This window comes from Olea europaea, unplaced genomic scaffold (genome assembly GCF_002742605.1).
Source record: "Olea europaea var. sylvestris unplaced genomic scaffold, O_europaea_v1 scaffold244, whole genome shotgun sequence".
Taxonomy (NCBI): Eukaryota; Viridiplantae; Streptophyta; class Magnoliopsida; order Lamiales; family Oleaceae; genus Olea; species Olea europaea.
In genome coordinates, this window is record NW_019242592.1 from 690,010 (window position 1) to 701,188 (window position 11,179).

The window sequence follows — 11,179 nt, forward strand, 5'->3', positions numbered from 1 at the left end:
TTAGATTGAATTAGTGTTTTCTCTTGATAACAAATTAGATTTTGAATACCTTTATTTTTGCAGTTACTGTGAATGAAATAGAGGCATTATATGAATTGTTTAAGAAGTTTAGTTCAATTATCGACGATGGATTGATACATAAGTAATGACTTTCCCTGAAATGATTTATTTTCAACTAAGGTTTGCGCTTATACATATTATTTTAATCTGAGCTCCTACTACTGGGTTATATATACTTGGATTTTTAGGAGATATTTATGCGCTAATACTTCTATTTATGCATCCAGGGGAGAAGAGATTATACGAACCCGAGTGGGGAAGTGACGAATGATGTGAAAAACCTTTGTCCCGAATAGTTCTCTTGAAGCAATCTCCAATTTCTTTGTATGGTTGTGCTGATTTAATAGAAGATTTTTCAGGCTTTTTTTTTTTTTTGTTTTCCTTTTGTCCTGTAAAGTTTTGTATGAGACTCGACATCCATATGCACCTTACTTCAGATTTTGCAGGGCAAAAAGATTATTAGTTGCGATCAGGAGAAATGGGTAGACGCTAGATGTTGAGGAATTAGTCGGATAGCAGATATGTGCTCTTCTCCCACTTCATTATTTTGTTTTTTATTAGGCCTTTTTTAAACCCGAAAAAAATAAAAAAAATAAGGAAGCGTGGAGCAGATTGCTACATGTGCTGCTGGCAATTTTTCATAAATGCTATCGCACCCCCATACATAGTGAAATAGCACAAAAATAAATTTGACAATCAGAGTTGTTTTCTTATCTGATTTGATTACTTTATGAAAACCTTTTTGGACGCAAATTTTGCCTAATTATGGGCTTTAATAATGCAAAACTTCGTTCAACAATTGGAGACATATCTCATGTCACATATTATACAAATTTTTGCAATCAAGAAAGGCAATCTACTAATCTTTCATAAGGAATCGAAAGGCAAGATACAAGAAATCCATCCTTTGAATATTATTTCTCGATTTTTGGGCAAAAAGAATAAGATGCAACTAGAGATTAATCAATGAAGATTAAAGAGATTTAAGATTTCACAACTTCTCTTTTTCTTTGTATATTTGAAATTGGAGTGATGTCTTATTACTTCAATATGATTTCTTGTAACATTATAATGTTAGGCTGAACTTGTAGTAAATAAGACATCAACAAAGGTAATCTTGTCTCCTTCTAGTATTATTATGGTTTATATGTCGTTTTATCAATGTCTTCATCATTTTGTTTTTTCCGCTGTATATTCTTTTAGATTCTTTTTAAAATAAGTGAACTTATTTTATCAACGAACGTGCAACTCATGTTGGTCATACTAGTTTAATAAAATAAATGTATCATTGAAAATGAGTATGTAAGTTAAAGAGTTTGCGAGATAATTTAATAAAGTCAATGAATTTTTCTATACATTATTATTTGTTCACTGATCTTTAAAAAATTACTTGCTGTTGATCCATTTTTGCTATAGGTTACTACTTACTTATCGAAATTTAAAAGATTACTCATTATTCACTTAAATTTGAATAAATTTATTTGTTGCTTACTACACCTTGCAGCAGGTAATACTCATAGAAATAATATAGATGATTGATGGGTAACTTTGTTTAAATTTGGATGAGTAATAAGTAACCTTTTAAATTTTGGTGAGTAAGTTGTAACTTATAATAAAGTTTAATGAACAAAGAATAACCTTTTTAAATTTTGGTGAGTAAATAATAACTTATAGTAAAGTTCAGTGACCATTGATTGAGACTTGAGCTTATTTTTTTCTAAACTCATTTTACTTGAGCTCATTTTTCTCCAAACTCACTTTAATCACAAATTTTTTTTCAATAAAATAATTTAATTTTATACGTGAACCCCAAATTTTTCCTTCTTTTCAATAAAATAGGTTAATTTTACACATAATATGAAATAATTTAATTTTACACATAAACCCCAAAATTTTCCTTACTTTTTAACCAAACGTTCTAAAAAAATAAAAAAATCACGATTACCAACTCATTTAAAAAAAAGAAAAAAGAAAAAAAAGAGTCAAACATAGTTTGATGGAAATTTCAAAAATGTTACATAATCTATTTCTAACTTCCATCCACATACTTAATGACTCACTATGGTTTCTTCTCGACGACATATCGAGAGCCATTCTTCCAAACTAGTTTCACGAGAAGTAGAAACGTTTGATAGGTATAATTTTGTCATTGGGGGACCTACGGTTGGTCTCGGTGGATCACGTGACCCACCAATTAAAAATGATTTTTTTATATAAAATCAAAAATGATGAAAATGGAATAATCGAAAAACCCTTCCACTTTCCAATTTAGGGACTCCAAACCGTCCCAAATTCCAATCCTAAGATTCCACTACCAGATTGAAATTCAATACAAGAAACCGTCCAACTCCCAATTCAATCCTGTCTCCCGGCTCGACGGCACCCAAATCCAAATTTTGATGCAAAGTCCAGCAATTTAATCCATCCCTGCCATTGCTGCCGACCATTTGACTCTCTCTGCCAATGATTCTACCACCACAAACGGCAAAACAAGACACTAAAGACAGTAATACACTTCGAATTGTAAGGAGATTATTCCTGTTTTGTGCTGCAATTTTATATCTGGAATTCAGGATTCAATGTTTTAATTTCTTATTCACGTAACCCTTTTTTGTGTGCAGCTTCTTCAGAATTATGGCTGAGTCTGGGTGTCTTGGTCACTACTAATATGCTATGTCTTGAAAGATTCAATTTTAAGGGAAAGAGAAATGGAAAGGTATCTAGAATTTTCTGTTGATGAATGATGATTGATGATAGACAAATAATATAAATTATGGAATATTTTGTACTGTCTTCTACTTTCTGTTAAATCATTTTTTTCCTATTAGTTGAAATATATACATAGTGCTGCCTGCTTGCGCTGCCCCGCCATTCTATTGCTACTTGCTTCCAGTCCTCCATCGTCGTTCGCCAGAGCGTTATGGTTAGTATAGCATTTTGATTTTAATTCCCGTCCGATGGCTTCAGTCAACTTATGATTTTTGCGAATTTGTGATCTGCTAATATGTGATTTGTGAATATGTGATTTGTGTTTGTAAATTGTGACTCATGAGATTTAGTTGGGGGCTGCACCAACAATTCAAAATAGATACAACATTATTAATGAGTTTGTGATTTATGAAACAGTTAAATTTAGTAACTTAAACCATTATTGATAAAATGATTACTTTTTTACTTCTATTGATTATTTTCATTGTATGTTTATATCAGTTATGAAAAAGTATTTTAAACGTAAATCTGAGTTTCCTTGCGATGACCAAAATGTTAATGAAAGAATGTTCGAGATAAAAGGGATGAAAATGATGTTGGAGATAAAAAGGATGGCGAACTTGGTGGTGAAATGAATGAAATTGAAAGAACTAATCTTGGAGATGTCCCAATTGAAACAAATATCAGGGATATTAGGGATGAAATGCTTGAATTTGATGTTGCATAGCTTCTTTCAGATCCTAGATTGAGGGTTCCAATACAAAGTTATGATGATAATGTTCGAGATGTAATTTGAAGAGCATATGTGTAAAGGGGTCCTTGTCAGTCTCACAATCATGAATTTTCACCCAAAAGAATGGCTAATGGAGATAGATGATTTTGTGTTTCATGGTATAATGAGTATCCTAGTTGGTTGGAATACAATATAGCAAAAAATGTTGTATTTTGCTTCTACTCCTATTTTTTTTAGCTCAAGTGGTGGTTCATTTTCTTAATGGTGGGTTCTCAAATTGGAAAAGAAAAGAAATTATTAGAGAACACGTTGGGACACCAAGTAGTACACACAATCAGGCTCGGCTCCAGTATGAATCATTCGAGAATCAAGGACAAAAGCATTCAATCGTGTCTCTTTAAGCAATCACATCAAACTCGAAAAAAGTATCGAATTCGTTTGAATGCATCAATTAATTGTGTTCAATTTCTTCTGCGACAAGGGATGACCTTTCGTGGATATGATGAATCTGAAGATTCAAACAATCGAGGGAACTTTCTTGAACTATTATGTTGGTTACGTGATCATAATGCTGAGATTAAGGTTGTTGCTTTGATGAATGCACCTGAAAATCACAAATTGACATCTCCACAAGTTCAGAAAGATATTGCGAGTGCTATTTCTTTTGCAACTCTAAATGTGATTATCAAAGATATAGGGGATAGCTTATTTTATATTATAGTTGATGAATCTCGAGACATTTCAGTGAAGGAGCAAATGTCAGTTATCATTCATTATGTGAAGAATGGACGTGTATTGAAACATTTTATTGGTGTCAAACATGTTTCAAGTACCACATCTGTTGCACTTAAGGCTGCAATTGATTAATTATTCTCCACGCATAGCTTAAGTATATCTAATTTGAAGATATGATGGAGCAAATAATATGCGAGATGAGTATAATGGTCTAAAATCACTTATTTTGAAAGAAAACTTAAGTGCTTACTACGTCCATTGCTTTTCTCATCAACTTCAACTAGCATTTGTAGTTGTGGCACAAAAACATCCAAAAACTGAAGCTTTCTTCACCTTAGTATTTAGATTGGTGAATATTGTTGGAGGCTCAGTTAAGAGAAGTGATCTTATTTGAGAGAAACAGAGACTCAAAATTCTTGAAGCACTTAGTGTTGGTGAAATATCAAGCAGACGAGCTCTCAACAAAGAAACTACTCTTAAGTGTTCTAGTGATACTCCTAGGGACTCTCATTACAGTTGTTTGATTAACTTGATTCTCATGTTTTTAGCCACCATTGATATTTTTGCGGTGATTGCTATTGATACTATAAGTTCCGAAATAAGAGGTAATGCAAATATTTTATTGGAGACAATGTTAAAATTCGAATTTGCATTTAATCTACATCTCATGAAAAAAGATCTTGAGAATTTCAAATTAATTGTCGAAAGCATTACAAAGAAAAGATCAAGATATTGTTAATGCCATAAAATTGGTGAAATTATGTAAAGTACAGGTTTAAACCATGAGGGATGATGGATGTGATTCTTTTTTTGGAATGGTTTGTTCATTTTGCGAAGCTCACAAGATCAATAATCCAAATATGGATGATATGTTCATAACTTTCAGTTGTTCATGACATGCTATAGCGAGAAATTTGCATCACTTTCGTGTGGAAATGTTGACATACAACTTGAAGAATTAAATGATCATTTTAAGGTGAATAGTGACTTACTCCTTTGTATTGCGTGTTTGTGTCTAAATAATTCATTTGTTGCTTTTGACAAGAACAAAGTGATTAGATTATGTAGGCATTATCTAGCAAATTTTGACACAACAGATGTCTCGGAACTTGATGTCAATTACATACATATATTCTTAACATGCGCACCAATGAAGATTTTAAAGGATTACAAGGCCTTAGTGCTCTAGCACAAAAATTGGTTGCGACAAATAAGCATGAAGTGTATCTATTAGTTTTCAAACTTGTTATACTAGCCTTAGTTCTTCTTGTGGTTATTGCTTCAGTTAAGAGAGCATTTTCTGTGATGACTTAAGTTAACAATCGTCTGTGCAATTGAATTGGAGATCAATGACCAAGTGATAGTTTGATTGTTGACAGTATAAAAAATGATATAATTATGAAACGTTATCAAAGTATGAAAACTCGTAGAGAACAATTGTTTAATAGATAAATTTTTTCGAAACTTTTTCATAAATTAGATTATACCCCACTAACTTCAAATATCCACTTCTGCCACTGGATTTTGTATTCTTGACTACATGCAACTTGCATCCACTTTGATAAAATTTACTAGTATCTAGGTCACTATACATTTTTTAATTTTTTAAATAATACTACTTGGCATCAATGATGTTATAACTCCATCATATATGTCATTAAATGATAGACTTAATTAAATGTAGAAAATGGATATTATTTACAGCATGTTTGGTATCGATTAAAATCTGATTTTAATTTAAGTCAAAGTTAAACAATCAATATTAACCATATCTTTCATAGGTTTCACAACTTTTCAACCACGCATTTCGAAAATTTCTATCACAATCTACTAAAAAATCTAATTTTGATCCCCACTAAACACCATTTTAATTAATTCTATCGTTGATTAGAACAGAGTACCTAAGTAAGATTACTCTACTTTTTTGGTCTCAAACTGGTTACTTGTATTAACATTAGTTTGTTCATCCAATCTCGTTGTAAACCTAGCCCCAATTTCGTGGGGGAGCAAAACCAAATTTTGATAAAAGTTGATCAAGCATGTGGTTGAAAAAATTGTGAATCCCCTTGTTTGACATTAATTAAAATCTATATTTTAATTTAAGTTAAAGTTAGCAATTTATTTCAACCACATATTTTATGAGTCCCACAACTTTTCAGTCATACATTTTCATCAGCTCGTATCAAAATCTATTAAAAAATTGTTTTTAATCCACACAAAATAGGGCTAAATAAGTAATAAAAATTAATTGTTGATTTGAAGATTTAAATTAAGATCCAGATTTTAATCTCTATTAAACACGGACTAAATGAAAAAGTTCCGTGTAGACTAAATCATTGATGGTGTGCTAATGCGACATTTAGATCTTGTTTGGTATATATTAAAATTTGTTTTTAATCCCAAGTCAAAAATAATAATTAATTTTAATCACACATTTTATGATATTCACAACATCTGAACATATTTCATCAATTTTTGTTAAAAATCTAACTTTAATCTATATCAAATAGGGACTTAACCCTTTTTTGAGCCCCATCATTTGGTAAAGTATGCATTTTTGAATAATAGATTGATGGAGAATGTATAGTTAAAAATGGAAAAAGTTTTGAATTTACGTGTAATATTATTTTATTGACGAACGCATGGTTGAAAAGAATGAAGAAAAAATGTATTTTGAAAACGATGAGAATCTTTGAGCCCCATTCTTATATAAAAAAAATAAATTAGAATAGTGTATTGATAGAGAATGTGTAGTTAAAAATGGAAATTTTTTAGAATTTACCTGTAATATTGTTTAATGAAGAACGCATGGTTGAAACGAATGAAGAAAAAATGTACTTTGAAAATGATGAGAATCTTTGAGCCCCATTCTTATAAAAAAAATATACATTTTTGAATAATGTATTGATGAAAAATGTATGGTTAAAAAATAAAGAAAATTTATGAATTTTCGTTTAATATTATTTTATTGAAAAATATGTGATTGAAGAGTTGTTAAATCACTATTAAAAAATGTACTTTGATGGGAAAAAAAGGGACTCAAACAAGGGCTTAATATTATTGAAGCTACCTAACTCGATTGAAATGTTAAAATTAAATGTTTAGTAACTCCATAAAAACCACACCTTTTTAAGTGTTAGAGTTTGAATTAATCTACTTTGCTAGACGTTTTTAACATTTTGGATTATAGAATGAGGTGTGGCAGCAAGTGATTAGATGACAGTGTTGACTATTTTTTAAACTAGTCAATGATAGAATGCTAGGTGACATTCTGTCAAGGAAGATGACAAATTTGTCTGTCACTGTAGCAAGGTTTGTATATTTTACATGTTGAGTGTTCGCCCACTAAAACCATCATCACTAGCAGATTTAGCGGGTCTTGCATGGGATGTAAAAAAAAAGTATATGAAACTTTCTTTTAACATATTGGTTGACTTTAATAAAAATAAAAAAAGCAACGACTTTTGGACTAGTCTTGAAATCATTGTTTGGCACTGTTCTAAAAGGTGCGTCTTAACGTCGTCAAAGCATGATGCATGGCGAAAATGCTAAGCCAAGTGGCTTGTCGCCTTATTTAATGGTCAATGAAATCGTTGATATCTAATGCATACATTATTATTATTTTACAATTCTTTTAAGTTAAAATTTTAAGGCTAATTTCTTTATTTTGTTTACCTTAAATTTAAAACAATCGCTTGAAGCCTTGATCAAAGGAAACCTCTCAAAAAATTTTATTTTTTTTACTATTAAAACACTGTTTGGGCCATATTTTTCCTCTAATTTTAGAAGAAATAGAGCCGTTAAAGGGCCTTACATGGCATGCCATTTTTTACTTGCCTCTCACAATTGGCTTCGGACAGCGTACTCGAACGGTCAAGAATCTCATTTTCATTCTCCAAAAATGCGCAGCAAATAGGGGTTTAGTATTTACATTTAAAACTTATCTTTTTGTTGAAAATTTAAAAATATATATAAAGTTCCTATAAATTTGTTTTAAATGTTTGGTAGATATTATTTTTAATTATCAAATAATTTTTAATTGATTGAAAATTTAAATAATATTAAAATAAATAAAAAACACCTTTCAGAACACTTATTGTAGGTCCATTTTCAATAATTCTATATTTCAAGTACCGGTCATTAGTCCATTAACACGGAAAGATTGGAAACATCAATTTGCCATCAATTTGCCACGAGAGAGACGCAAAAATGCATGCATTTGACACGGCATGTGTCATGTGACCCTCCAACTTTGGGTTTTTTAATTTAATTTTTTTATGTTTTATTTCAATTTTCAAAGTCATTATGAGTTGTCAAATGAAATCGAAATATTGTATTCTTAATATCATTTCGAAGTACTCACAACCTAATTTTCTACGTTATTAATGATGCTTGAAATGACCAACCGTAATAAATGTTACATTTTGTCAAAATAGGTCATTTGAAACTATTATTTCAAAAATTTCGATAACATGCTAACTTTAAAATTTTTTTGATGATCATACGCTAGCCAAATCCACAAATCACCTATGTCATCTTCAAACTCATTTCGAGAACTATAGGTATAAAGAATTATTCAAACAGATATCGAAAATAGTTAAAAATAAGTCAAAAGTACTTCTTAAAAAGATATTTTCTTTAAAAACTTTCAATTATTANGACTGACAGTAATAATCCGAAGGAGCAATAGTTTCCACCTCAGAAACAAGAGAGCCAGCCAGGGAAAGAGTACCTCATGAATCCACCCCCATAGCCTACGAACTCTCAATACAAACCTGCCAAAATGCTTCTTGTAAACTTATTTTTTCTACCCACTATCTAATGGAATTCTAGTTGTAATAATTTTCTTTCAAGCAGGACCGAGATTTAAGGTTAATCTAGCACTCAAAATTTGATTCGATGCTCGGCCTTGCTTGCTAATGTTGACGATGTATCTAATGCAGGGTAAGGTTGCTCTAATCACTAGAGGAGATTTCGGGATAGGCCGGGCTATGTGCTATTACTTTGCCCAAGAAGGCCCGACGATAGCCTTTACATACGTAAAGGGTGGAGAGGAAGAAGGTGATGAGGATACTTTGCAGAAGATTAAGGAGCTAAAGATGGACGAAGCGAAGGATCCCATTGCAGCTGCTATAGCTGCTGATACTGGTTATGATGAGAACTGTAAGACGGTTGTCGATCAAACTGTGGAAAGCTATGGATGGATCAATAAACTGGTGAATAATGCTGCTAAATCGCGGTTAGGTGGCATTGAAGAGATGACAGAAGATGGGCTTGTGAGAATGTTCAAGACAAACATATTTTCTTACTTCTTCGTGACCAGACAAGCTTCGGACTACAATAAATTCATTAATTAAATCATAAATGATTCGAAGTTCCAACTTTGGAAGATTGGTATACTTATTTATTTAAAGGATGCTTGATCTTAGCTTGGACATACAATCAATCTACAGGCACAAATCATGGACACACAATCAGTCTACAGGCACAAATCTTGGACACGATTGATGTAAATGTGCTATTATACCTTGTATATTAATTTACTGTTAATAGGCCACCTAGAATAGCTTTAGTTCGTTTATATACATTGTAACTCTCATTGTAATCTGTGTAAAAGGCCAATCAACTTTAATACAAAAAATATATTTTTACACGATAATACTTATTTTTCTATAATATAAATAGGAGATGTTGAAATTTGGATCTTCCATAATTTGTTATTATCTTGAAACATTTCATCTGCATCTCTAAGTTGTTAGGATGATTAATTTATTTAAATTATGTTTTTGACAAACAAATTATATAAATATGTTTGCTCCTTCATAGTTTAAGCTTTTAGATAAGCCAGATTCATTTGAGAACATGTAGAGCCCATTTGATAAGATCTTTGAAAAACCAAAAGTTGCTTAGTTTAGTTTAGATAACTTTTTGGAAGTGTTTTATATGACTATAAGAGTTTTTAGAAGAAACTTACATAAAGTAAATTCCTCAAAAAGTACTGCAACCCGTATGCATTTCAAGTTGAAATCACTATCAATTGATCAGTGTATTTTATACATTTATTCATAGCTTTAAATAATGACATTTTATAGTTCTTTTGATAAAATATGGCCTAATTTGTGTTATATTGTGTCTAATAGGTGAAACTCATAATTGGATAAAGAATTGGAGAAAACAAGCGAAAAATAGAGAAAAATGACGAAATCAAAACGATGGGGACTAAAATGCAGTAATTCAAAAGTTGTGCTAGATTGCGAGCCGATGATTCAAGAATGCCAATAGTCAATTGGAGTTAAAGAGAAGTCAACAAGACGATAGATTACTGAAAATAATCAAAATACACACGTCAAAAAGCCCAAAAATTTGTAACATGCGTATGCAAGGTCACAAAAAGCATTACCTGAAGCCAAATTTCGGGTGTTGTGCGTACGCACCAAGTGAAGTTCAATTCCGGGAAAAAATTGAATTTCCTTTATCTTGTTTTAGAAACTTTTGGTATACAATTTCTAGACTCTTTATATATACCATAAGCCGTCCAAAATGTGGAGAACTTCTTAAACCTAAAAATTCATAGATTCTAATCAATTTTGGAGGCGAAGAACAAAGCTAACAGCATAGAATCAAGGCGAATTGCAAATGATATTGAAGATTGTTCATCCGAATTCACTACTAAAAAACAGCTTTTCTCCTACGGAAAATTACCAACGGATTGCATCCATTGGTAATTAGAAACGGATTATTCGTTGGTAAAAGTAATTCACTTTCAACTACGATAATCAGCAACGAATTTTTCGTTGGTCAAAATGATATCCTTTTACCAACGGATATTCCGTGCCTAATGTAACCGTTTAACATTTGGATCTTTCACTTACGGAAATTCCGTAGGTGACGTGCCAAATATTACCAACGGATCTTATATTATTGAATAAGCAAGAAAACTAT